Source organism: Podarcis pityusensis, assembly GCF_964106645.2.
Source record: "Podarcis pityusensis genome assembly, chromosome: 2".
NCBI lineage: Eukaryota > Metazoa > Chordata > Lepidosauria > Squamata > Lacertidae > Podarcis > Podarcis pityusensis.
In genome coordinates, this window is record NC_138029.1 from 99091018 (window position 1) to 99114806 (window position 23789).

Genomic DNA, 23789 nt, shown 5'->3' on the forward strand with positions numbered 1-23789 from the left:
GGTGGAGTCCTTTTCCTTTATTTATACGAAATGTAGGTTGGTGCTTGGTGCTGACCCTGAAACTGTTTCTGACACCTGGCTCCCTGGGCCTGATTCCTGTTTGGGTCCACAATCCCTTTAAAACATGGCAAGGATTTTAGGGAAAAGGAATTTAAAGAAGCCCAGCAAGTGAAAAGCGCCTTCTCTTAATTTTAGATCCATGTAGTAAAATTCCACCAAACTGGGGGCCCCGTGAAGTAAGAAGAAGGGAGAAACAAGCTAAGAGGAAGGCACATTTGGCAAACCCTCAACGTGATCAACTCCTGCCAGAAACCTATGTCCCCACTGTGGAAGGACGTGTGGATCCATAATTGGCCTCCACAGTCAGTTACAGACATACCATTAAGATCATATTCATGGAAGGCCATCTTACTCGGCTATGAGTGATTGTCAAAGAGAAAGAAAGGGAAGAAGAATGTTTCAAGAGGATTCATTGGCAGAGGCTCCAACTGCCAGCAGTTGTTGGTGCAAATATACAAAAAGACTCAGTGCATATTGATGCTACCATGTCTTGAGTGTGCCAGGCATCCAGTGACCCACTTCTCCTTGAACCATGACCCTTGTAAAACCTGTGCGCGTTGAAACATATATTCCAGTGGAGAATACAACTCTGAAGACTCATGCTCTCAATATCAATACACCGCTTGCTAAAAGATGGTGCGCATGAGAACGCAAAAGATGCACTTAAGAATAATTTGACAGCTGCATAGATAGTATTGACATAGCGTCTGGGCTCTGATGTTAAGAACGCTGAACTATCTAATATTGCGCCATTACTTCATGTCTCATGTACCCTGTGGTTAGAATAGTCTACAAACCCCTTTTAAAATCCGAAGTATATATGATTGTAAGTGACAGAAGATCAACAACGGACAGCAGCAACAGTCTGCCTCTTTTTCAGTTTTGGACTTCCCAAACCATGATTTATGCACCAGTCGTAATGGTGCAGAGAAAGGTGTGCCAATATGGACGCGATTGCTGTGTTGCGTTTGAGCTATTATCCCATGAAACAATACCAGGGAATAGGCTCACATGGTGAAAATCAGGGATGGAGAACCCTCTTCAATCATAAATCCTCATGTCTTTAGTGCAAATACTAAAGGGAGGTTCTAAGAATGTTCAGCTGTTGCCTCGCTGTGATCATGAACCTTGCATTATCATAGGGACACAAGAAGGGTCTCCTGGATCAGGCCCCTGACCCATCTAGTACAGCATCCTATTGTCACAGTGGCACCAACCACAAGCAGGATCTGAGAGAAACAGTTCTCTCACTTCCGGCAGAAACACCAGCAACTGATATTAAGAAACATGGTGACTCCAACTATGGAGGTAGAACACAGCTACCAGGGTTAGTGGCCATTAATGGCCTCATCCTCCATGAATTTGTCTAATTCTCCTTTAAAGCCACCCAAGTTGGTAGCCATCACTGCCTCTTTTGGGGCTCAATTCCATAGTTTAAGCATGCACTGTGTGAAAAAGCACATACCGTATTGGCCTGAATATAAGCCACACCTTTTTCCCCCAAATTCCGACCGTGAAAAGTTAAAAGCGAGGCATGAATTCGTGACCTTACAAAAATCAGCTTTTACGATATCGCTGCTGAAACAGACATACAGTAAAATGGAACCAAAAATGTTTTCTTGCCAATTTGCGAGCTTGAGACTGTTCATTTTCCAGTGAGTGCCTGCGGAATTGTAGCGATTGAACAGCGATTTGCGATTTTAGCGATTGTACGGTAACTTTTGTGGGCTTGCAAGATCAAAGGTTTAAATTGGCTTGGAGTTACAATTCTACCAACCGCAGCGATTTTCAGTCTGTAACCCAATTTTGAGGGAGCAGCTTATATTGGGGTATTGTCTCCCCCCCCCCCTTTCCCCCCTTGCATTTTAAAGGTGCTGCTTATTTGCAGGTACGGCTTATATTCAGGCCAATACGGTACTTTTCTCTGTCCCCAATCCTCCAAATGTTCAACTTCACTGGATGCCAGAATTCAAAATAATATTTATTGTGTTAGTACATAGACCACAGCAGAGTAAAGTAACAACATACAGGACAATCACAACTTTCAGAATGGTAAAGAAATCACAATAAAATTTAGTACATAAGAATTAGTACATAAAACATCTGCATGCCCTTGATGTAAACAAAGCTTGACTTGTAAAGCAAATGAACATCACTAAAACAAAAATCAGATAAAAACTTGACGGGTGGCATGAACAGATTTTATCAGGATACAATCACGCTGCAGTCACTCCTTTGTCATTCCCTGGAGCAACCAATATCCGAACACGGAAGTATTTTATCTGGCTTGCGCTATGTTATTCTGCTTAAAGATTGTTTCACTGGTTTTTATTCTGTATTCAAGACTGCTACTTAAGAAAAGCACCGAACCTCCCGCACCAGCGTTACTGCCACTGAATCCTAAGGAACTCGGGCATTTGGCAAAACAGATGCCTTGTAAAGGATTAGTCCCATTAACAGAGAACATGTCTATCAGTAGTATTAGCAACAATACCGAAATGCACCTTCCAAGTCCAGAGGCGCTATATCCCTAAATTCCAGGCATTGAGGAAAAACAACCAGGGAGATCTGTTACCTGCATGTCAGGCTTGTAATCTCATGGGTATCTGGCTGTCCAGTGTTAAAGGATGGGGGACTAGCTGGCCCCTTGGTCTGATCCATCAGGATTTTTTTTTAATGTTCTCTGTCATCCGTGGCAAATATATACACTGTTTTTAATTATTTTATGTGTAGATTGCCTTGGCATGGTGGTTTAAGTGGCAATTAATAAATTAATAATAATGATGGTGATGATGATGATGATATACATGTGTCTGGGATATTCGAGCCAGGTTTATCCAGCCCATCCTATATAAGTTCCCTGGGCGTTCAGAACAACACAACATCTCCCTATTACTACAGGACGAAAGCCCAGAAGTCGCATATTCAGTCTCCAGATTCTGCACTGCCATGATAGATACTCCTCAAATGATGGTCCATGCTACAAATCAGTCCTAAAATGAAGGCCCATAATGTTAGATCTGTATCACTGAAGTCCCACTCCATATACAGTGGTACCTCGGGTTACAAATGCTTCGGGTTATGTGTTTTCAGGTTGTGGACTGTGGGAAACCCGGAAGTACTGGAAAGGGTTACTTCTGGGTTTCGCTGCTCGTGCATGCGCACAAGGCCAAATCGTGTCACGCGCATGCGCAGACGCGGCGCTGCAAGTTATGAATGCTGCGGGTTGCGAACATGCCTCCGTCACGGATTACATCCGCAACCCGAGGTTCCACTGTAGCTGTTTTAACTAGTCTTTTAAAATTCTTCTTATTAGTTTTTATTCACCCATTATTTATGCTTAATCAAGTATTCTATGTATATGTTTCAATCTACGGCTGGTTCTTGCTCCCATTTATTTAATAATTATTCACTTAGATTCATACTGTTGTGTTGTTTATTTAGATGTTTTGCTTATGCTGGTCTGGGACTGAATAAAGTAAATTCATTCATTCACGTGTCTGGGGAAGGGAGCAGACTGGTTTCAGGAGTGCTTTGCCCTGCTCTGCCTTGTTGCCTGTACTGCCATTTGAGTCGTTCTTTCTGCCTGAACACAACCCAGTGCCCAGTGGAGCAGCACAGGTAGGGTAAGGGAAGTGACAGCATGGGGTGGGAACGGCTAAGGAGGGAGAAACGGTACCCTGATCAATTGAGTCCCTTCTTCCTAAGTCATCTCTCTCTCTCTCTTTCTCTCATGCTCTTGTTAACTCCCAGGCTCCAGTATGGAACTGAGCAGCTGGGAGGACATCAAATGATATAAAACGATTTGGAAAGAGGGGGAACACTATTCTAGCCAATCTGCTCCCTCTTCTCACACAATTTGCAAATTTCAGGTACATGGATCTGGACTGCAAACATAACACTTCAGTTCAGATACTAATGTGATTTTTAAAAAAGCAGGTAGCAACCCTATAAATGCTGCAAAATCTTAATTCTTGAATTTACCATTTAAGGTTTAAGATTGGGCAACACACTCAGACTTCTGCCATGCAAGCTTGACTTTTGCTATCAAATCCAAGCTATCCAACGGTTAACAGAGAGAGTTGCAAATGCAGAAAATAACTTATACAGCAATCATGGGTTGGGATCAGCAAAAGAACATATCACCAGCAGAGGTAAAGTTAATAAAACTAAAGGGTATTTAGAATAAAAATAACACAATTACTACAGTGAGTCATCAGCATATAATGTCCTCAATTAAAATCAGATTAGATGATGCTGGAGAAAATTTCATGTAGGGCTGCAGTCTCATGCAACTCAAAGTGGGACTTAGCATCTGAGTAAACATTCTAGTCTTATTTTCAAAGGACACCCTACAATGTATCTATTGCCTATGACAGAGAAGGGGCAACAGCTGTTGCTGGACTACAATTCCCATCATCCCCACTGGCCAGTGGCTGGGTCTGATGGGCGTTGTAGTCCAACAACATTGGGAGGGCACCAGGTCCCCCACACCTGCCCTACACGATATAGTTTCAAGGCAGCTTACATGAAAATAACAAATGCCAAACAATAACCAAGAAAGGGAACCCTGAGAATTGCCACTAAAAGATTAAAGAGGATCCACCTGAACATGTGTTTAGGATTTGGGCTGCAATTCTAAACACACACGTAATTGGTAAAGACCCACCTAAATCCATGTGCCTTCCTGGCCTTCCTAATGGAGCTTTGAACAGTTTTAAGTTACAATCCTTAAGCACACAAACTTGTAAGTAAATTTCTATTGAAACCAACCAGGTATTGATTTCAGTGAAGCTCAATTCCAAATCTATTGGTGAGATGAGGGAGGGAAATTATACAGGGGAGGTAGCAGCACCTTTCAGCCTGGGTACTCCTAGCAACATACTGTTGGATGCCACCTCAATCTCCAAGCAGTGTGAGATGCCAGGGCTTCCAGGCGCTTACCCAATCTTTGGTTTCCTCAGAATGAGGGACAGCGGAGACTGCGTTGTCTTTAGGACATATGGTTTATTTACACATATATACAACCCGAGTTTAGGATAGAGGGGCTCACAGAATCAACACCCCAAAAGTTCTTGCTTCTACCAGTGACAGCCTTAGATTCTAGAAGATAACCAAGCATCTCTTTCTCTCTCTCTCTCCTGGCTGCTCTCAAGCTCTCTCACACAGGTTTCTCTCAGTACCACCCATGTGCCCTCTGGCACAGGGCAACTTCTTTCGTTATAGTAACAATAGTCCATAAGTCCATTAATGCCAAAGCAATTGCCTGACTAGTCCAACAACAGAATCTTCCATTAGATTTTAACCCTTGCTGGATCCACGACTCCAGGGATTAGTAACTCTGGGATCAAGCCATCAGACTAACCAAACTCACAACATTATGTATTTCTTTATCTGACAACAGAAGAGCGCTATAGGCTCATCATGTCCAGTCCTCACAGCGGCCAACCAGAACCCCACAAGCAAGAGATTAGTCCCAGACACTGCCATTTCAAGGCCTGATCCTCACCCCACAGTTCCCTCCCTCGGACTGGACGATCACGGTGACATAGCCACGTGGGCACGCCTTGGGGGGGAGGAGCTTAAGTGGCCGTCCGCGTGGGGTAGAGGAAGATGAGTGACAGCGCCCGGAAAGGGGGCGGGCAGCCCTCGCTCTCCGCCGCCCTATCAGGGCCGCCCGCCTCGCAGTCCCTTGAAACAAGCGAAGGAGAGGCGGCTGGGAAAGCCAAGGAGCCTCGCGGTAGTTTCCAAAGCGCGCTGGTGGCGCTCTCCGGCCGCCGCTCCCTTGCCAGCAGAGCCGCGCTGGGATTCTCGTGGAGACGCGTGACCCCGTCGAACTTTCCGTCGGGTTTCATTATCCCTCCTTCGTTCCCCACCCACCAGCCTTGACGTTTTTCTCTCTCTCTTTTCCACGGATCTTTCTTGCGGGTTCCTCGGAGCCTCGGCTGCCGACTGAGCTTTGCCTCCAGCTCCCCTCCACCCGGCGGGCGCAGGTGGCTCTGCCTGCCTGCCTGTCTCCTGGCCCCGTGAGGAGACATAGCCGGTGGCACATAGCGGTTTCCTAATACTGGAAAAAGAGCGCGGCTTTGGATGGGGCGATCGGTGCGCTTGCCTTTCCTCCGGCGGAGCGGCTAGGCTAGATCCCGGCTCATCTTTGCTGCTGCGCGCCAGGTAAGGTTTGCAGACGCTGCGCTCTCTAGGGCGCACCAGGAAGCAGCTTTTTTTCTTCCCGCCAGAGGGAGGAAAGCGCCCGCCAACCTCCGGGGTATCTATCTATCTATCTATCTATCTATCTATCTATCTTTGGTAGTGGTGGGGCTGTGCAATGCAGCCGGCCGTTGGTTGTCTTGCTCGGCGTAACCTGTGCAGGGAGCAGTTCCGGCGATGCTGTCCCAGGGCTGGAGAAAAGATCGGACGGAGCCGATGACAGAGAGATCGCCTTCTACTCAGTTACTCGCTTCCCACAACCAGGTCCGCTAGGCAACCTGCTTCTTCCCGATCCTTAGGTGCCGGGAAAGTGGCGATTCGAATCCACGCTCGTGCCGTGGGGAGCGAGGCGGTGAGGAAGTGAAGCGCGCGTGATGCGAGCTGGAAAGCACCAGCAGCAAACGTGTATGCGCGCGAGGGGGGGGGGGGCGTGGAGTGGCGCCCTTAGGTGATCAGACTGTGGACTGAAAGGGGTTTTTCCCCACCCCTGTTTAGGTGGTTATGTGTATACGTCGCATACTTCAAAATGCCCTGCTGCACTTGCAGGCCTTCCGCTAAGTGGGGCTCTGGACTTCTGCCCCGACGGCATTGCTATTTGCGCTTGGGCGTAAAAAGAGGGAACTTTTTTCGGTTTTTTGAGTCGTGGGAGAGCTCAAACTAGTCTTCCAAGCAAGGGGATGCGAGCAACTCCTATGTTTTGCCTAAGCATGACCGTCTGCCCATCAGGTAGAGCGCTGTAAACTTGACCTATATTGATACTGTAATCCTGCGCGCGCACACACACGTACTTACCTGGGAGTAATGTCACGTATTTCCGAGGAATCACGCACATGGTTGCTCTGTATCTGTTGTTTTCCCTTTCGCGATTCCAGAGGCTTGAGAGAATTAAATATCTGAGGCGCCGGTGCGCCGGCAGACTTTTGGCGACCAGTACTCTGTCGGGTGGCGCATTTGGAGACAAAGCTTCATTCAGAAGTTAATTCCACCAAGTTCAGTGGCACTTGCTCTCCAGGCAAGAGCGCGCGTAAAATAGCAATCCCTCCTAAGGGATTGGATAGTTGTTTGTGGGCAGGTGTGACTGGAAGCTACCTCTCTCTCTCTCTCTCTCTCTCTCTCTCGTTCTCTCTTTCTTTGTGTGTGTGGGTTGTGTTGTGTTGGATTCTGGGGCCAGATGTAGGAAGCCTTGGGGGTTGTTTTAAAATCGATGAGCTTGGAATAGTTGCTGGAGAGCAGAAGCTGGCGGAGCCAGCCACAGCTGAAGTGGACCGCTTTGTGGGAGAGCCTGGCCAAGCAGCTGCCCATGGGCACTGGGAGGCCGGGAGAGCGTTTGTGCCTCGGCTCTCTGGGAGCCATTTGGCTGGCTAACTGTGATGCCCAGCCAAGTCCTGGCAGGCCAGCGCCTCTTCTGTCGTAGGAAGGGTTTAACGTGCGGAGCTCAGTCTGTTTGGAAAGCCAACGCGCCGCATTGCACGAGATCGGAGCGGTGAGACCCGGAGCATGTGCAGAGTGCACTTGATCGCGCAGAACCATTACCGGCCCCTCCAAAGCGCGGCCGGAATGACGAGCTAAGGTGTTTCCAGTTTACGCAGAGTGCGAGCGCCTTCTGGAGGGGCCTGGGGAAATGATCTCGAGCGCAGCACTTCCGAAAGCGCGATCGTGTTTGTCCGGCAGGCGCGCGGGCAAACAGACCTATCTTCCCTGCCACCTCCCTTGTGCAGTTCCCAGCCTGCTCGAGACGGGGGTGTAAAATAAAGTCTCCTTTGTCCGTTCAGCGGCGAAACGTGGCAAGCCTGTAAAGGAGTGAGGATCCATCAGCGAGAGAGACAGAAAGATGGATGATGTGTCCTCTCTTGTTGGTCGAGATCGAGGTGCGGAGTAGCCGGGCAGGCTCTTCCCTTCCCATCCGCTGTCGCCTTTCCCTCCCTCTACCGCCGCATACGGTTTCATTTCTTGCCTGAAACCTGAAACCTATCCAGGATAAGTGGAGGTGTGAAGGAGGTACGTCGAGAGGTAAAGACTCCCCCCACCCCGGAAAGAGTGAAATAAAACTTTTTTTGGATTCTCCTCTCGCCGCCTGCAGCGCACGAAGTGGGTCTCCTGCTGTTATACTCCTTTATCCGCAGACAGCCCCAGCCAAGCGTGGTTAATATGGCTGATCGCAGGAGATAAAGTGCGTGTTCATTCATTTTATCGGCGGACGAAGAGCTGTGCTTTAACAGGAGATCGTTTTAGAAATGAAGTACTGTACATGAGACGGAGGTGAGTGGAGAGTTCCCATCCGTGTGGGTGCGGAGAGAGAATCCTTCTTCCCGTTTAGTCTTTCCATTTTGTAAGTTAATCACAGCTGAAAAACAGAATAAAACCCACCCACTCAACCGGGCAACTTTTGAGGTGTGCGCACATCAAAACTATAGGAACGTTTTTTCTCAAGGGGGAGCGAGACAAATAGTACTGTGTTGCTGCGACGATATGTATTAAGGGACAACTTCCCTTAACATAAGGAGCATCTGGAACCACTAGCCCCAGTTTATTGTGACAGTGACTGATGTCATCATGCCACTAAAGCCTGTTTGCTACCTGGCCTGTGTGAAATAAATTCTGCATGCATTCGTTGGCATTATTTGCAAACTGTGTATTACAACCCAGGAAGCTTATACCATGGTGGGAGTAGATTGACTTAAAACGGCAATCTTATGCATACTTACCTCTGAGTAAGCCCAATTTAACATAGTGAGCTACCTAGCTGGAGCAGTGGAAGTGTTGGGAGACAAGAGAGGGTGAGAGGGTGTATGTGTAAATCAGGGCAGCGTATCAAACTAATTGCTAGAAAGTCCAAGCCACAGATATATAGACCTGATCAGTCCTCACTTTTGTATTAGCAGTCCGGTACCCTGGCATTAACATGCTTAATTGTGTGGTGTCCTTTGCTTAACGGTAAGTGCAGGTGTCTGTGGCTAGGAAAGCATTTCCTGTCCATCATACTCCTTAGTTTTCAGGTAGCCAGCTGAGATGTTGTGGGCTGCTTGCTCCCCCCCCCCCCCGATTCCACACGCTGTAAAAATAAATAACTCACGACAGCGTATTCCCAGTATGCCACTCAATATATTCCAAGGTGCGCACACAGTAATTGCATGCAAACCTTTGCACAGATGTGTTTTCAAATTGCTTTGACATACATTTTCCCTGGCACAAGTTGTATTTGCGTAGCTGGCATTCTCCCCCCCCCCCTTTGCATGTTTTGATGGGAAGTAACTGAATTCATTTTTTTGTGTGTGTTTTTTTTTTAAAAAGCATAATGTTTTACTGATATGCTGTAGTCTTCTGGTAAACCTGTGTATATAGAGACCCATGAAAGGGTATTCTTCTCTCTCTCTCTCTCTCACCAAATCATTCAAGAGAGGAAACAGTTACCCCTCAGCCCAGGGAACGAGTGGGTCCATTTTGGCGACTTATATTTATGATGATAATATTAAGCCTAATTAAAGACAGCAACACAGGGACCATCTGGGTGTTTGCAGCCTGTCTGGTCTTTGTATGGGAAAAAATATTGTGGCAATTCATTTTAATATTCAAAAAATATACTTAGAATCTTGAGTTTTATCATTTTTTATTTGGATTAGCCTTCTTTTGTCACCACCATGTACAAGCAGTGGTGGTTGATGCCCATTGAGACTGGTGGAGCAGAATTCAGGGAGGCCAACAGTCGGCGGAACCGGAGCCAATGAGAGGCAAGGCCAACAAATTCCAGTTTTGTCCTCATCCTTTTCCTTGCTGTAACTGAGCCTAAGTAAGAAGACAGGCAGCTGAGGTTTGGTGGGGCAGTGCCTCATTTGCCCTAATGGACCAGGCCTCACTTTTACACATAGGCCAATGTGCTTGAAAGAATCCAATTTAGAGATTATTTTGTTTATACACAGCGTAAGTATACTATAATATACTCCATGCTGCATCGTGACAAGTGCACTGTTAGCCCTTGCTAGAAAAATTGAAATTATGCAAACCTCTTGTTGTGACATGAACTGGCTTCAGGTGCTGAATGTCAAGATTTCTGGAATAGTTGAATTTTCAGAAACAACACCTCCCCCCAATGAGATTTCTGGAAAGAAAGATGCTTTTACAAGTGGCCCTCTTAGCAAAGCACTAGTTCAGTTTTGAAAATGAGGTTTGAAAAACTGCCCTTCTTGTTTCCACATGTTGGTTAAGATCCTGCTACTTATGGCAGAAACTCCTATGCTAACACTTTCCTTGAGGATAAGTGATGTTGAAACTGCATCCACTAGAGATTGAGCATGCGCTTGACATCATCGCCAGCCAATCAGGTGTTTTGGAACCATGCCCTGGCCAAAGCCATATTGCAATATGCATTTGGTGGTTTCATTCCACTCCCTGTAATTGCGACAAGCGTACAGAGAACATCTCAGTTTGAGAACAAGTTCTGAGTGCCATTCCCAGCACCACACAGTTCCACCCCCTACCCCGAACAAAAATATGCATCTGGCAATTCAGTCCCATTTACATAGAAATATGTCCTGGGGATTTCTGTACTGCTTCTAAGTCAGTTAAAGTTATTTAATGGTAAGCAAAGTCCTAAAGGTCATGGGGTCCCAAAGGATTGCCTCCTCCCAAATTAACTGGTCATCTTTGGAGATCCACCTCTGAGTCCCTTGATGTTAGGCAGATAGTGATCAAAGAGGTCCTGCTTAGTTTATATGGTATCCTCAATGTGGAAAGCCTTCCCAAGATAGGTTAACCTGCAACAGAGTCTGATGTGTCTCCCAGAAAGCCTTTGTGTTTACCCAGCAGAACATCCAGCGGTCCTCTACAGATTTTACTGACTCTTCCTCTTTGATCTGGTGCTCTTGTTTTGCTGAGTTAATTCCATACATTATATTTTGTCACTTTGTATTACGCTACCAAGCCAAGTGTAAGCTCCTTGTATGAATTCATAAGACCCTTAACGGCTTGGGTCCAGGATGTCTTAAGGACTGCCTGATTCCTTACATCCATCCCTGATCAATGGAATCTTTGAAGGAGTTTCTGCTAGTGTTTCCCAATGGCTCAGATCCACCAGGAGCTGTGTGTTTATGATTGTGAGCGCGACTCTGTGGAGCTCTCTTTCAGCTGAGATCAGACGCTTCCCCCTTCTCTAGGTGCTTTAATGAAGACCTTTCTAGTCTAGCAGGCATTTTAAGTAAGTTGCATCATGCCTAATTTATTGAATTTGTTTTTACTGGTGGTTTTTGTTTGTTTAAGCAACTTGACTGATGAGTATTACTTGACTGATGAGTCCCCCCACCTCGCCGCCCAATCGTTCTGTGAACTGTGTGGTGACCATCTAGGACCAAAAGCTGCCTATAAATACTATAAATAAATAAATAAATAAATAAATAAATTTGATTTAATCAGCCATATGTTAAGCACCCTTGGGTTTTTTGTTTAAAAAAGCTGGAGGGTGGAATACCAATACCTTGGATGGATAGATAGATAGAAAGAATGAAAGCTTGGCTAGATCAAAGATTCCATCTCTTGATTTAAGGACAATCATAATTTTCCTTTTGTCACAGTGATTAGTAAAGTGGACCATGTTAAATAACTAAAGATAGTTCCTGACATCATGTCAGCATCCTCTCTGATTCTGTTTATCCATGCATTTTTGTTTTGGAACTAATTAAATTGCACCAGTGCTGTTGAGCTGTCCTATCTAACCTATGTAGTACAAAACAGATATGTATAGTGTGGCACACTACCTCAGTCTCTGAGTGGTGCGAGATTCCAGGGGTTTCCAGGGTTTGTGTTTCTTTCAGAACGAGGCACAGCGGAGACTGTGGTGTCTTTAGGATATATGGTTCATTTGCACATATTTACACATATATACAACCTCAGCCTAGGATGGAGGTCTTCACAGCATCAACACCCAAGAGTGTCCTGCCTTTCCCATATCCATATTCCAGCAGAAATCAGGCATGGCTCTCTCCCTCTCTCTCTCTCTCTCTCTCTCTCTCACTCTCTCTCTCTCTCTGCCTTTCCATCCTGCAGCTTTTGTCTCAAGCTTCTAGCTCACATAACTCAACTCACCACTCTGGCCTTTCATACTTTATTTTTAAGTAGCAGACAGTTGAGGGAGGGAGGGAGTCCCACCCATTTGCGCCTTGCACAGAGCCACTCCCTTTGTTACCTTAATGACCAATACTATGTAGCAGGCCCTTACCAGGCTGGCCTGGCTATTTCAGCAATTGAATCCATGCTGGATCCTGGAATTAGAAGGGAGGCTCAGGCATACAGCCTACTCCCCTTGCCAAACGCATAACAAAAGGTTGCTCTGCTGACAATAATTTTAAAGGCTATTCCTATAGTGAAGGATCACAGTATGCTTTTATTGCACGCTTATTTTCACTGATTTCCTCCAGTTTATTAGTTCACCCTAATATTTATCCTCCTGTTCCCCACTGTAAATTGGGAAGAAAGCTGGAGAGCAGACATTGAAGGAATGGTTCCAAATATCAGCCCAGTTGTGGTAGCCTTGGACAGGTTGCTGTCTTCCAGTGAAATGAAGAGATGGGCTGTCCTCACAAGGTTGATGGAAGCATATAATTAATTAGGACCATGAAAGAAGGCTATTGACAAGCTGGAACGTGAGCAGAGCCGGGCAACCAAGGTGATCAAGGGTCTGGAAACCAAGCCTTATGAGGAACAGTTGAGGAAGCTGGGTATGTTTGGCCTGGAAAAGAGGAGATATGATAGCCATCTTCAAATATCCTGTCACATGGAGGGTAGAGCAAGCTTGTTTCTCCTGCTCTGGAGAGTAGTACCTGAGCCAATGGCTACAAGGAAGGAGAGTCCGACTAAGCATCAGAAAGAACTTTCTGACAGTAAGAGCTGTTCGGCAGTGGAACAGACTCCCACGAGAGGTGGTGGACTCTCCTTCCTTGGAGGTTTTTAAGCAGAGATTGGATGGCCATCTGTCTTGGATGCTTTAGTTGAGATTCCTGCATTGCAGAGGGTTGGACAAGATGACCCTTGGGTCCCTTCCAACTCTGAGATTCTATGATTCTATATAATTCAGGGATAGGGAAACTGTGGCCCTCTAGATGTTCCTGGACTATACCAACTCCCATTGTGAAGGTCTATCTTGCAATGGTTGGTGCAGCTTGTTTTTTAAATAATAATTTGTAAGCCATTTAGAAACTTGTTTTGGCATTAAGCAGTATATACATTGAATAATAATACTAATTCCTGACCACTGACTATGGTGTCTGGGTCTGATGGGAGCTGGAGTCTCACAGCATCTGAACAGCCTATCTGATGTAAAGCTTCATAAAAACAACAAGTAGCATTCTATTAAGGAAAGAAAAAAAGAGCTACTTACTCTGAACAAGGTAATACTGCTTTCAACAGTGTGGTGCCCTCTAGAATCTTTGTACTACAACTTCCATAATGCATGTGCTGGAGAGGCTGATGGGAGTTGGAAGTCCAAAACATCTTGAGGGCCCCTTGCTATTGAAGGCTGAGATTGTTATACCAGTAGCAGAAGATATTAAAGGGTTGCCTTGCTTCCAAAACTGTTCTAGCAATTATAGTGCAACACTACATTTGCTCCATGCACTAGTACATTTTAAGGCCTGCCCCGATCCCACTCTGAGTTCAGAGGAAGAAAGATACTAATGATTTTGCAGGCCACAAAGTGCATTAGACTATAATCCTATGCATGCTCACTTGGAAGTTAAATATACCTAGAGAATTCACTACTGAAGTGAGAAGAAGACTGTTCTGTCCTTGCCTTCAAACTTTGCAGGGATGTTTTGAAAACATTTACAAACTTACTGCATCTATTCTAGTACGAGCTGCCTGGGAGAAGCTCTAGTTTTGAAAAACAGCATTCTATCTGCATATTTATTATTTGCATATTTGTTGTTGTTTAGCATAACCTATGGGATCATTAGAATTGTTTAGCATTATTAAAGAGGGGTAATTTTCCATCATGCTTTATGTTGCTGCCAATTTATATATATACTGCCGATTTGTATACTGAAATAAAATGAACCATATGGATGACTGAAATGTTGCCACTGAATCATCGGAGAGAGAGAGAGAATGTATAATTCACTTTGAGTTGACATAAAATGCAAGATGTGCATGTAATGAATTACTTTAAATTAGAAAACAGTAAGCAACTGTTTAGGGAATTAGGAAATATTCAAATAAGTTGAATAGTAATGATCTTTTGATCTATTGTGGCATTAAAAAAAACACTTAGAAAATTACAAGGGCTCCTGCTGATAAAGAAATCATCATGAGGATTTAGATTATTTTAAAAGATTTTTAATTGTGGCATACTTTTTTGGTGTTTAGATCTTGTCCCATCAGATTTATGTATCTAATATTGTTGCTTATGATACCCAATTCAGGCTGAAGTCCAATGTGTGTATGCATATGGTGGTGCAAGTCTTAGGCAGGCAGTATTGTAGCTCGGTGGCACTTCGGGAAGGTGTTGGTATGTCTGGATTAAGCCCCTTCCCCCTGTTGAAAATGTTGCAACTCACTTTGCACTGGTGAGATAAGCTTTGTAGTTTTAGCAGGTTGTGCATTCTAGAAAGATTAATGGATTAAAAATTTTAAAACAACTCATACAAATGTACTGGCCCTTAGCATTTTGAAAGTCTGGAAGCCAAGAACAAGAAGGGCATGTTATCAGGCATAAGATTATTGGGGATCAGTGCCGGATTTACGTATAAGCTAAACAAGTTATAGTTTAGGGCCCCACTCTCTTGGGGCCCCCAAAAAAATTTAAAGGAAAAAAAAATTGGATGTACATTTCCAAAATATAAGATAAAAAACATAAAATAAAACCTACATACAGCAACAGTGTTTTGTGTTGTGTAGGCTCCTGTGATGTAAGTAATGGGCCCTGCTTGCTAGCCTGCTCCCTAAAAATATCACTGGTTTGCTCATTTCTATATATAGGGTGCCTACATTCTGCATGGACTGGTTGCAACATGTGCAAATGGCTTTAGATACCTATTAGGTCCATAAATTACCATGTAGCATATATTCAGCACAAAAAAAGTGACAATTGGTTGTTGACAAAGGACAGCTGGACATATAAAGAGCCCCATTACATTCAGTAGCTTAGGGCCTCATCAAACCTAAATCCGGCTCTGTAGGGGATACATGTGGGGGTTTGGTTCATTGGATAGAAGTGTTACATCGGGATTTAGGCACTGGTGACTTCAAGCCTGGATTTACTACAGTGCACTCTGTGTGGGGCTTCCCTTGCACGTGACCCAGAAACTGCTGTTGGCACAGAACGTGACAGGAACGAGACCCCATGAGCATATAACACCTCTGCTCAGAGAACTGCGCTACTTTCTGATTTTTGCACTTGTAAGAAATCAATATTTTAGTATGGCAACACATACACTTTGGAACTCCCTGCCTTGTGACACCTGGCAGGCACCTCCACTGCAATCCTTTGGAGTCACGCCTAAAATGTTTTTTGTTTGTTTAGGCAAGCCTATCCAGGCATGTAGATATGTTTTAATCATTTTTTGGTGTTACTTTTAATTATCTTTGACTGCTTTTCCTGAAATCTTTATTTTTTGGGGGGTAAACCGTTTGGAGGTTTTACTGTAATCAAGCGTATATAAATTTTGATAAATGTAAGCACCGTGCAATCCATGTATTTTATTTATGTCCAGAGGTTTCCAATGGTGGCCTGGGACCAGGGGTGGGGAACTTCAAGTCTTGGTGCTAAATTTGGTCCCCCTGGGAGGAGAAAACTGCAATAGAAGTATCCTGATGCAATCTAATTAAATAAGTGGGGAAAAAAAATGTTGTAAAAGGGAGCACCCCTGTTCCGGATACTCCATTCCATTTCTCTTCTCACTATTTCCTCCTTTCCCTGCCCCCTAACAGTAGTCAGCATTCCGGGGACCCTGTATACACTCAGGATGCTTCCAGACTCTCACTACTGTCAGGTGGAATTCAATCACAAACCTGCAAATTCAGGTTGTACAATTAAAGTTGATTTGGTGCTCTGGTGGTGAGAGAAAGTATGGGAGAGCAACTGCTTTACACAACGTAGTATGTCTCCACACCTGAATCAGAACAAATGTTTAATCAACAGGTAATCCGAGAGCAACCTCAGTCTTCACTGGGTTGCTTTGCATGTGCTTCCCCCTTTTAGGGGTCCCCCTCTCAAATTTTTTTTTGTACTTTAGCAAATCTTGGTGGTTCTCCTGAGTCAGCGGGTACATCCTCCTTTTCTCTGTATTTTCCTATTTTGGCTACAACACACTCAGAGAATTGAGATAGCAATTAGTAAATGCCTGTAAGTTGTAAAACACTGCATATATTGACACTAGTAGTAATTTAATTTTCTTCTTGTGTTATAAAGAACAAGGATATTTACAACAGGAAGGGGTATTTGACCAGTCTAATGTTGACCAAATGTTGCATTTTAAAAGTATTAATATTATAACAAGGAAGATAATCTTCAACAGGTTTGATTTTTTTTAAAAAAAATAGATATTTGTCAGTGTAAAATGATTACAATAACTAAAAAAAACATAGTTAATTATTTTCTTGTATTTTATTTCCACCCTTTCTGCAAGGAGTTCAGGGTAGCACACACAGCCACTTATTTAATCCTCACAACAAATTTGTTAGGTTGGTTAGGCTGGCTTGCGGACCACAAGTTGTGGTTAACGTGTGAACCCAAATACCCTTCCTTAACCATGGCTAAGGAAGCTGCAAAAGCACAAGACAAGCGCAGCAGGAAAACAAGCCAAACTTTGGAGAAACAAACCATGGTTTATGTGATCCTCTGTGGCATTTGTTAAGCAAACCGTGGATTTGTTAAGCAAACCATGGCACAGTGCCTTTGTGGAATTGTGTTCCACAAACAAAGGCAGTTCATGCTGAGGATGTGTCTCACATATGTATATGTATACTTTGCATTTGCTTTGTGTACAGGCATGTGTTTGTCACCTTTCCTTCAGGAGTTCCAGCAAATCCTTGGGAAGCTACTCTAGCATTCTCTTCTGTTTGTAGCTTTGCTCTTCTTTTAAGGCATGCAGGCTGTACCATGCTGGACCATTCATGGGCCTAACGCATATTTAGCCTGTTTTATATCCTATACAGCGATACCTTGGTTCTTGAACATACTCCGTTCCGAAAGTCCGTTTGACTTCCAGAAACATTCGAAAACCAAGGCATGTCTTCTGATTGGCTGCAGGAACTTCCTGCACTCAATTGGAAGCCGTGTAAGCTGCGTCAGATGTCTGGGTTCCAAAGAATGTTCAAAAACTGGAACACTTACTTCCAGGTTTTCGGCTTTCAGGAGCCAAAACGTACAAGTACCAAGGCGTTTGAGAACCAAGGTACGACTATACTTTCCCCTCACTGAGGGGAAGGTATGCTTCAGCCCTCATGTGGTAGTTCACAGAAACAGCTTCCATCTGGCTCCCTTGTGGGGCTGTACATGTGAATCTTCCTGACTTGTTGGGAGCTGCTGTAACTGAAGACTTTTGGTTCTAAGCAGGGATGCCAACAGGATCTGTGGACATGAGGAAAGTGTTTTAACAAACATACCCCAATACCATCCTTTATCCAGCTGCTTCTGTTCTGGGAGGGGCCCGTCCTGAGTCCCAAATGGGGTTGGTGGTGGTCAACATGCATCCTGAAACATTAGAGCTGCCTCCACACTTTGTCCTCTAACTTTCTCCAGAAATGTCTGGTTGACTTGTTTTTTAAAATGAAAGCTGCCCCTGCTGGTGTGGAGTCAGTACAGCTGTACCCCTATGTTAGAGGCCCTGGTTCTACATGAACTGCTGTTTGGAAAATGCTCGTGGCAGCGAAATATTCTCAAGCTGTGGTCTGAGTCCTGTCCACTAACCATTGTGCCCTCCTGAACATGATAGGGCTATAAAAGTCTTCCTGTTTGAGCAGGGCCTTGCCTGAGCATCAAGGCCTGCCTGGCTCTGGTGTATTTTTCTGTGTCTCATGGGCTCTGGCACCTCAGCTCTGTCTCAGCTTCTGGCTCCTGTCCTGCTGCTCACTTCTATGGCTCAGCCTGGACATAACTATGGGCTGTTAGCACTGCATATTCCTGGTGGTTATGCCTAGTGCATCATATTCCTGTTGGTTTCTGGAATGCCTGTGGAGACTTGCCTGTATAGAATCAGCCAATGATAGCTCAGTGGGTAGAGCATGAGACTCTTAATCTTAGGGTTGTGGGTTTGAGCCCCACGTTTGCAAAAGATTCCTGCATGCAGGGGGTTGTTCTAGATGACCCTCATAAGGTAAAGGTAAAGGGGACCCCTGACTGTTAGGTCCAGTCGCAGACGACTCTGGGGTTGCGGTGCTCATTTGCTTCACTGGCTGAGGGAGCTGGCATACAGATTCCGGGTCATGTGGCCAGCATGACTAAGCTGCTTCTGGCGAACCAGAGCAGTGCACGGAAACGCCGTTTACCTTCCCATCGGAGCGGTACCTATTTATCTACTTGCACTTTGACATGCTTTCGAACTGCTAGGTTGGCAGGAGCAGGGACCGAGCAACAGGAGCTCACACCGTCATGGGGATTCGAACAACCGACCTTCTAATCAGCAAGCCCTAGGCTCTGTGGTTTAGACCACAGCGCCACCTGCGTCCCTAGATGACCCACATAGTCCCTTCTTGTTCTTCAACCCTACAATTCTTAATGTGAGAAATTCCTCAAGGGAGGGAATGAACCTGTCTGTCTGATCCTACCTTAAATCGACTTCTACCTCAGCTAGCACCCTAGTTCTGTTTAGATTTCTCTTCAGGCCTAATTTTAGGCCTAAATTTGAGCAGGCAGATATGTATTCCTGCTTTTCCCTCACAAATCTGAGGATGGAGTGAGCTATTCTTACTGTGAAAGCAGCTCTTCGCAAATTGGGGACTTAAATCTCATCTCTTGAGAGCAAACTGGGGATGGGACTTCTCTTCCTGGAAAGGAATATACACGGAAGAAAAATCCCCATTGTCTTAGGCATTTTGTTTGTCCAAAGATTGGTCACTAATGTGGAAATGGGATAGAATGGGCTTACTAATGAACACATGTTAAAGTGATGAGCTGGAGGAAGACAGATTTGTCCAACCCTAACTGCCATGTGATTATTTAAGCTGGAGATACCAAGGATTGGACTTGGGGAAATCTCCATATCAGTCATGTGTTCTATCACTGGCTGATTTATGGTCTCTACCCATTTAACTGAAGTTAAGAAATGAAACGCTTCTTTGGAATAATCCACACATTAGAACAACAACAACAACAACAGAACAGATTCTGCAGAAAGCCTTGTTGGAAAAGATGAAGAATGAAATGCTTCTTTGTAATAATCCGAACAACAACAACAACAACAACAACAACAGTTAGATCATAGGAGGTGATTCTCCAGAAAGCCTTACTGGAGAAGTCATAGCAGCTTTCCTTCTGCAATAGAACTAGGGCTGTTCTTTTTTGTAGTCAAGAGTATGGGATGAGAATAGAAAGTCTGAATAAATAAGTTTCAGGAAAAGATTAGATAGGATACATATTTGCAAATGAGTAGAGCATTTGCAAAAGGAATTAAAATTGTTTGTTTGTGCTTGGTCCCCGTGTCGCGTTCTGATGGCGTTAATACTTTATACCCATGTAGTTTCAGTCACAGTAGGGGTCACTTTTCAATTGGCCCCTTGCTGCTTCTCCAGTAAGGATAATATATTAATAACGTAATTTATTTAGATTTACCTCTTTTAAAAGCATGCACAATAGCTGTGAGCGGTCTGACTACAATGTTCCGTAGTGTAACAATGGGAAATTCTCAGCAGGGTGAGGTGCTAATAATATACACAGAAATTAATTCTGTTTGCCTCAAGCATTAAATAATCGGAGGTAATCGTCAAACTCACCCCTCCTGTAATACATTTAAAGAAATAATAATAATCAAGTTTTTTCTTTCCTCATCTCATTCACAATTCACAGTGTCACTTGTTCCAGTGAATTGCCACATACCTTTCAAAAACTACTAGCATTGCAGGAGTAAACAAAAATGTACCCTGAATAGCCCAAGTTGCATGTGTGAAAGCCAGTGCGCTTAAAGGCTAAGACTAGGGAGAGCAAGGTTCAAATCCCCAGTCAGCCACAATGCTCACCTTGGTACAGTCACTATCTCTCAGCCTAACCTACCTCACAGAGTTGTGGTGAGTACGAAATATTTGGGAGAGAACAGTGCATTACAGCTGGAGCTCCTTCAATCAAGTGTGTGGCTTTAATACCTAGGCTATAAGGTTGTGTGTGTTTCACTCCCTTTGCTTTAAGTTCACACCTTGTTACCTTCCAGTAAACCCATATATACTTCCACTGTTGTTTCTGTTCAAGGTGCTAGGAGTCAAGCAGTGCCGTTTGGCAGCTAGATCCAGGCTATCGTGGTGCTTGCCAGAAAGGGTTGGCCTATCTGCTGTTGGCTCAAGAAGGGTCTGCTGATAGAAGGGATCAATAATCTGATAAAGCCCCCCAGACTCTGGTGTGACTCCTCAGTTCCAGTCGGGGTGAAGATTAGGGTGCCTCTACTTGCCTCTCAACGTATTGCCTTGCTATCTCTCTTGCTTGCCAGTCTAGCAGTGAGCCAGCTCACCTGTCCTCTCCAGCTCATTCTTGGTCTTGATACACCTCCAGACCACTAGTCCTGGCACTAGGCTCTTGCCCATGGCTCATACTACAATATACCAGTTAAACTGTGATCCTCTACACCAGCCTCCCTTAAACCTGGTTCCCTCCAGATGTTTTGGACCACAACTCCCATCATCCCTGGCCACTGACCATGCTGGCTGTGGCTAATGGAAATTGTAGTCTAAAATATCTGTAGGGTATCTGGTTGGGGAAGAGCAGATCAAGATGCTCTTGCCCAAGTCAAGGGCCACCTGTGTGCCCTGGTGCATAGTATGAGGTTCTGTCTATGCTGACATCTGTATTCACTTCACTGGAGAGGGGAATCTCCATACATACATGTTTTTGCGTGTCTGAGATGCCAGGGATGTTAGCTGGAATGCTTTCCCACTGACCTATGGTCCTTTCCCTGAAAGACGTAAGTCTTTTTTGCCTATGTTGGCCTATAAAGTGTGCACATATTGATGGCACTACATAAATGGCGACAATAGGAGAATGAGGCCTACAAGGAATGAAAATCACAAGTGTGGCATTGCAACTTGGAGCTAGTTCCAGCTCTGGGTTTTGCAGGTACTCTGGCAAGCTGTATATATACTTGCCTGGACCCTGACAACATCTTCAAGTGCCATTTTCCAGCTGCCCCAATGAGATGAGGTGGGTAGCTACCAAGGAGAGGAGCCGGTCGATGGTGGCACCCCAATTGTGGAAAGCCTTCCCCAGTGTCATGAGAAATGAAAGACTCACTATCTAGTAAGGGAGCAGGAAGAACAGAGGAGGGTACTCTGTCTTACTTCAGGTGGCCGAGAGAAGATCTGAGAAATTAGGCCTTATGTAATCTCAAATCTACAAATGTTTTATGTTACTGAAACAATGAGAGAAGTTTGCCTTGTGCTTGTGTGGCAGCAGAAGCTACTCTCACAAGATGTACTGATGACCATAAACTTGGATGGCTTTAAAAGAGGATTAGACATTTTAATGGAGGATAAGGCTTTGTTCTATCTCCACTGACAGAGGCAGTATGCCTTTGGGTCCCAATTGTTGGGAGCTGCAAGTGAAGAGATCTCAGGCTTCCCATAGGCATCTGGTTGGCCACTGTAAGAACAGGATGGCAGACTAGACGGGCCTTTGGCCTGGTCCAGCACAGCTCTTCCAATGTTCTTGCATTGCGGTTTCATTTGTGTTGGGTGAAGACCTTTTTATTTTCTTAGGTTCTTCAGTTTCAAAACACGTTTGAATGCTTTTTAGAACTTGGGCACTTCTGGTTGTTATGTTTTTTTTAAAAAAATCATTTTTATTGATTTTCCAATAAAAAACCATCCAATTAATATATCCAATCATAATACTCCAATTCAAATAAAAAACTAAAATAGAAAAGTCCAAATTATAGTCCAAATTATAATTATCAGTTTTTTGGAGCTCCCCACGGTCTGGATTTCTGAAGCATATCTCCACATCCCAGTCCTGCCTCTCCTCGTTGTTTCCATATTTTCCACATCTCGATTTTAACGCTTTATAATTATCCGTCCCTGGTTCCATGATTCTCTTTTTTTTTTTTTATAAATTTTTATTGGGTTTTCAAAATTTTTAAAGACAAACACACAAAAATACAACAAAAACAAAACAAGACAAGCATATTCTCAGGACCTTACTTTCCTAACCTTGTTCCCTGGACTCCCCCCCACCCCCCTTCTTACATCCCTATTCCCATAATTAGCTCAGCAAGTTCTAGCTTCTCCTCCTTAACCTATAGATTAATATTTTTGATATAACTCTTCCTAGTTAACCCCATTTTTCTTATCCCCATCTCTTATAAACATTTAGATTCTTTCCTAAGGTCGACCCAAATTCCCTTCCACAGATTTCATTTTTATATTAGATATAGGCCCTATTCACCCGACCCAAAATTCATAAACATTTTTACAATTCTGCTTTCCCCTCCCCCCCTCCCCAGGTACTAGTCCCTTCTCAAATAAAAGTCAGCAGTAGTTTTTAGCCTGGATTCCTCATGTCCGAGGCTTTCAAATCTCTTTCAGTTCCTCTCCGCCGGTTTTGTTGGAAATCCTTTATGTTGGTCGTCAGGTCTCGAAGCAGTTCAATCCCCGTCACTCCAGTTTTTCTTCCCACCAGGATGCTTGATAACAACTGCTGCCAAAAATCAACCAGTCTTTCATGTTCAACAGGGGAGCCCCAATCATATTTCTTATTTCCTTTAAGTTCCTGTATTCCAAATACTTTAGGGGCCCCCTCTTTCATCTTTAACATCCTTTGCAGGTTTATAATCCATGTACTCCAAGAGTCTTTTTCCTTGCACTCCACCATTGTAGGCTTTTTGTTGATATTTCCCATCTGTACTTTCTCTTCCAATTCTTGAGATGTCACTTCTGTTTCAGCTGCAGATTCCTTTCCTGTCAAGTCCTTAATGCATTCAGCAGAGTTGCTTATTCCAGAGGTCAAGGTCATGAGTTGTTTATTCATAGTCAAGCTCTGCTCTTGCAATATTCCCACGAGAAAAAACATCCTGTCTATCTGTGCCTGTAATTTTCCATCTGCAGCCATTGTAATACCTTAAGAATCCCCCTAGGGGGATTCTAGTTGTTTTGTAAACTCTTTCCAACAGTCCAAATCTTTTTTGTTTCTTTCTTTCAAATTTCCAACAACTTTGTTTCAATTTATAGCACTTTTAGTCCAGAGAGATATTAGTTAACAAACTTTTAACTGAAACTGTCCCTTTGACAGCTCTTTTGACAGCTGTCAAACTCCTTATTCCTCTTCAACAGGCTCAAACGCGGGACTCCCCCTGGTCCGGGGGGGGGGGATTTCATCAAAAATTTCCAAAGTTCCACTCTCACTC

The 23789-nt window shown here is 44.2% G+C and overlaps 1 protein-coding gene across 1 annotated transcript in view; it reads left to right on the top strand.

Annotated features, from left to right (window-relative positions):
• The first annotated feature begins 8317 nt into the window (after positions 1-8317).
• Positions 8318-23789, top strand: part of TAFA4 (TAFA chemokine like family member 4) — a 141913-nt gene continuing 126441 nt past the window's right edge. Inside the window, exon 1 of the mRNA XM_080995943.1 lies at positions 8318-8526. The gene's annotated coding sequence lies outside the window, so the exon portion shown is untranslated. The remainder of the gene's footprint in view (positions 8527-23789) is intronic.